The sequence below is a fragment of the Habropoda laboriosa genome, unplaced genomic scaffold, assembly GCF_001263275.1.
Source record: "Habropoda laboriosa isolate 0110345459 unplaced genomic scaffold, ASM126327v1 scaffold22, whole genome shotgun sequence".
In the NCBI taxonomy this organism is placed as follows: Eukaryota; Metazoa; Arthropoda; class Insecta; order Hymenoptera; family Apidae; genus Habropoda; species Habropoda laboriosa.
In genome coordinates this window covers 2,532,603-2,538,140 of record NW_017100261.1, presented here as the reverse complement: position 1 = coordinate 2,538,140, position 5,538 = coordinate 2,532,603, and the positions used below count along the sequence as shown (strand labels likewise).

Below are 5,538 nucleotides of genomic sequence, written 5' to 3'. Positions count from 1 at the left end.
TTTTGTAGTTGTTTCATATACGATATACACAGTTGCGGTGAACGCGCGTGCTACCAACCGATATGACCTAATTCCTTAAGAAATTGACGCCATCGACGTTTCATTCACTTATCTAATTAAGACGATCGTGACAATCACTATGTAACGGGAGGTCGAAGATGGCGGGCGGTACGCCTTGTAATCAAGTTATTCGGTTGCATATTGCGACACACGCGCGCACACACACGTGGTATCATATTACGTGCGAAGCAATTTGGTCGTGAGATGAATTTCAACGAGCAATCGTACGACCTATCCGTCAACGTGTCACTTTTCCTAGCTGAAATAAAATGACGCGGTCGAGAGATTATCAAGCGTTCTCTACTCTTTCGAGACCACGGCCCAAGATAAGAGGTGCTGCGAATATTTTTACTCGAGAGTTCATTACACCCCCGGGTTCCTAGTCGCACTCGTTCCACGAGCGTTTCAGAATATCTTCTTGAAGGTGAAGGCGAGCATTCACTTGTACCACTACTCCAAACGCTCTCTGTGTATCTCAGAGTACTGTCACTCGCGAACACATCTCTCGCGTGTAGTTACACGTGAAACTCCGTGTAGAGACGAAACATTGGCAGGGATAAATAATTAAACAGACAAATCGTTAGAAGTATCCGTTAATTATTGCAAAATTATCGAAATTCGATGTACCAGCTGTGAACAACATTTCTCCAACGGGGGCAGAAAATTGAAATTACATGTGAAATGTATGATTTTAATTACGACGATCGAACGATTCACAGTGTGCGCGCGTGTGTGTTCGGAGAATTTATTTCGCGTATCGCGTGACGCTTGCGACCGAAGTGGGGGAGAGATTAATTCGACGCGTGATCGCGAAAGTGTGTTACGCTAAGCCGTGACATTCCGTAATAAGTAACAGTTTTCACAAGCGGCTCAGTGGTCTAGGGGTATGATTCTCGCTTTGGGTGCGAGAGGTCCCGGGTTCAAATCCCGGCTGAGCCCGACTTTTTTTTTTCTCCATTCACCGAGTCGCGTATTGTACGAGCAAACTGTACGTACTTTCGTATCGCGTTTAATACAAATGTTCGTTGCGAATTAAAAGTGCAATTTTTTACGGTCAAAGCACACATTCGTACGACTGTGTATATACTATATAGTATGTCCTCATTTTTCCTCCGCGCAGTTGAATACGTATTCTCGGTTTAGCTAACCAGTTTATTCTCCGACGTCTGTTGGAAATGGAAGAACGATTTTAAGGTATACAAATCATGAAGGTTGTAAAAAATGAGTGTGGATAATTTATTTCCCCTTTGTTGTTTCTCTCTCTCTCTCTCTAGCGAGATATACAGTCTGGCTTATTTACAACTGTTTTCGTCTCGTTTTCTCTGTTCTTCTTTTTCCGTTTCTGTCGCGTGTATCAACCGCGAAAAAATGAACTCGTAAACGAAAATTGCACACCGTTGGGTGGACAATCTTTGCGCGCAACGCGTCGAGTATATACGCGATAACGTTCTTTAGTGGCAGTTTTCGCGTATCATCGTCTGTAGAGCAGGCGCGGGCTCAACAGTTACGAGCGCCAACCTCGTAAATCAATCTCTCTCCGCCGCGGATGCGGCAGATGCTCATTTGCATTTCGACATTTTATTATTACGCGGCTAAACTGAACTCGATAATGCACCGTGTTTACCGTTCTTCGGAAGAATAGAGGTAACTAATTTAAATAGAAATGTACACGACGATCAACGCGGTTAATCTTCCGTTTTAAATATTCAAGTTAGAAGTATTGGAATTTATTGGAACGTAAATAAGTAATGAACCGTTTTGCTGTGAAATTCGTCGTTTATTATTTACGCGTCGAAATTATTCATGCGCGCTTCGTGCACAAGGTGTTTCATTTGAAACGGACCATTTGAATATCTCTTTCTGTGTGATAATGTAAAAAATATTTTGTGTAAAATTTGAATGGTGTCAAATGATAAAAATATTTTTGTTCCAAAATCATTATTTTTGGAGTTTTGAAGGTCACTGATTGTATATTTTCTTCTCTTCGTGCGTGATAGTCAAAATTAAAATGCGTTTAGAGATTATAATAGTGGCTTTGAAAATATTTTTGACTTCTAAATTAAAGTTGAACTTGAAATTTATTTCCATTGACATCGCAGACTTTTCATACACCGACGAATTATCTGATAGCTGTCAAATCTTTTAGATATCTCTGATGTGATAGTAAACATGTCTGCTTAGATTCGCAAGATTTCCTCCGCCGTCGCTGAAGTTTACGATCTCGATGGAAATGAATTTCTAGTTTAACTGCAATTTTGACAGTCCAAGGCCATATTATTATACCTACATTTCTGAACGCAATTTGCTGTCAGCTGCAAAATGCGTAAGAAGAAAGTATGCACTTATGTCAAACACACCTCGCCGACGTTGAAAACTGAAGAAAGTTACCTTGGATTAAAAATATTCTCTGCAGTGCATTCGTCCTTTGATACCACCCAAATTGCACACAGAATATTTTTCTGCGTAAACATAGCCGAGGGAGATATTTAGGTGTCCTGTTTTTATGAAACACTCTATACAGTGAAAAAAGCAACAGGCGTGTATTAAATAATCCTCTTTTGTGTACTGCAGCTAACATTAAAATGTGTTCAGAGCTACGAGCTTGTAACGACCTTTGACTCCCAAAATTGAAGTTAAAAAAGAAATTTGAAAACGGAACAAAATTTCCTGCACCGTATTCGTCGTTCGATGCGATTCAAACGACGTATGAAGTTTCAGGTGAAACACCATGAATAGTAATTTGTAAAAAGCAGAAAAAAGCACACGCACACACAGCAGGCGTGTAATAAAGAAAATTAGGCGACGGATCAATTTCATGGGCGGGAAAGCAGGTGAAACGGTAACGTTGAATCTAACCTGACGTTATTACACCGGGCCTTCTTCTTCGTTCACGACTATTAAACCCTTGGAAGTCGAAGCGGTCCCGATCGTCACGCTCGGCCAAGTTTTTCGGTTAAACCCGAACCGATCGAGCCTGTAAGTAATTTCCTGGCGAAGTTGCGAGGGCAGAATTAAGAGGAACGCAGATGCGTGGGACACGCGTCTATGCTTCGCGGTTTAATGGGAAAATCAAACAAAACGCACGAGGGAGAAAAAGGAAGGTACTGTATGTAAAGCGACGAACACCTGTTCGCCGTGTAACGATCGTCTAATGACTCGTCGAAACGTTGTCCGTCTCTCTCTCGCTTTCTCTCTATTATTCTGCCGGTGGAAAGACGGTGGAAACCGGGTCACCGCGAAGCGGAAGTCACCGCTCCTAATTCAGAAACACGGACACCCGTTCTTTCGAGTTTAAGAAGTTCCCTCGTAGACGGGATACTTTCATTCCGGATTAATTGACTTCTGAGATCTTTTGATTAACTCTGATGGCGGAAAAGGGCAACCTCCACTCGTTGTATTTCTTGTTAGGAAATAATTATACGAACAGACAATTTATTTTGCAGTTTCCCACCTTGAGGAAAACTTTCTTTCATAGATAGGTACACTGTACCTATATACCTACTTGTATATTAAATAGGTATTATGGTGTATATTATGTGCAAGTGTAGTCCATGTTATAAACAAATATAATGTATCTTGTAATAGAAGTATTGTGTATTATATACACCAGTATAGTGTATTTTCTATACAATAATGTATTTTATATAGGTACAAGTATGGTTCGTTTTCCATACAGTAGGTATAGTGTATTAGGTACACCATTTAGTGTATGGTAGGTATATACAAGTATACAGTGTATTTTCTATACAAATATAATGTATTTTAAATACTTGCATAGTGCATTTTATATACAAGTATAGTGTATTTTCTATACGAATGTAGTGTACTTTATATATTTGCACAACGCATTTTATATACAAGTATATAGTCCATTTTACATACTGTATAGTGTATTTTATATAGGTAGGTACAAGTATGGTGCATTTTACATACAGTGCAGTGTATTATATACACAACGTAGTGTATTGTATAGGTAGTGTACTTTCTATAGGTACAAATGTGTAGAAACTGTATTTTCTATACAATAATGTATTTTATATGCTTGCATAGTGTATTTTATATAGGTACAAGTATAGTGTATTATATACACAGTATAGTGCATTTTGCATACAGTACAGTGTATTATATACACAATCTAATGAATTTTATATCCAAGTCCAGTGTATTTTCTATACAAGTAGTGTATTGTACACACAGTGTAGTGACTTTTACACTACGATATGTATTAACTCACACTCAACACAATACGATTCTCGATAAAATCAAAACCTACCCTCTCGATTCATAAATTACACCCAAGCGACGACAACTTTTCCTCTTCACAACTTATCAATGACCAGCTGAATACCAACGTACTACACCCTCCTGAATTCCATTTCATCTCGTGTGCGAGCTTTAAACTCGAGTCCAGGTAAAAGATTCCCGTGTTTGTGGGCGGTGCAACGGAATTATCCTCACGTCATTGGTCAAGTATAGTGCGCGTAGCTGCGGTGGCTAACGTTGTCGCCGGTAATGCACCCGATCGCACAATAAGACCGCTTCACAATAAGCTAAAGCTGCACTCGTGGAACGTTCACGTTTCTCAAAAATCCTCCGGGTTTTCTGGCTCCGTCATCGAAGAACGTCGTCGTGAAAATAGTAAAGGACAAAATGGAGCTCGCGCGAGCTCACCATCCAACCGTGATAATTCGTTCTTTGTACGGAAAACAGGCGCGTAGATTCAAGACTATTTATCGAATACCCAGAAATTTTGTACGAATTTCAACTCTGCTTTCGAAAACGCCAGAAACGACGCGATACGAGAACGTTAACGTGTCGTGTGCCATTAACTCGAATAAATTCCAGGCGCATCTGACAATAAACATAGAGAACACACGGTAAATGTACGTATGCAAATTAGCCTCGTAAATGTAGATACTTCGCCAGATACCGCGTCCATCGCGATAAATACAAACGAAGCATACACCGCTAAATCGTGTTTAACGTCGTCCTGGAACCAGAGAGATCAAAGATGACCCGAAAGTAAATATTTTAATCCGAACCGAAGTTTACAGAGGGTTGAGAAATAATGCCGTCACTTCTCTCCTACCTTCGTATATAATTCTCAAAATGATATAAAACAGCAGTACTATTCCAACATCACGTTTAAACAAAACCACAGAATCCCAGCATGCGTACATCCATCCACAATTAAAATATGTTGCTACTCGTCTAATTTCCAACTTGCAACACTCGACGAAAGACACGCTTCGTTTCATCGTGGTCTTTCTCGCAACGCAGAAAAGAAGCACGCCTTTTGTACAGAAGAAATTCGTTACGGCACTCGTGGAACGCTCGCGTTCCACGCTAAAAGGGATCCTCCGCGTTGACGTTGAAACCGCGCCTCGCCCATTGTCCCTCCTCGTGGCAAACACGAAAAAAAAAGAAAAGAGAAGAAAGAAACGGTTTCAACTTTCGAGTGCCCGCACTGTCGCGTCG

At 40.4% G+C, this 5,538-nt stretch overlaps 1 non-coding gene across 1 annotated transcript; it reads left to right on the top strand.

Annotated features, from left to right (window-relative positions):
- Nucleotides 1-927: 927 nt before the first annotated feature.
- Trnap-ugg lies at nucleotides 928-999 on the top strand. Its single transcript has one exon. It is a non-coding gene; the product is annotated as a tRNA-Pro (tRNA).
- The last annotated feature ends 4,539 nt before the right edge of the window (nucleotides 1,000-5,538 follow it).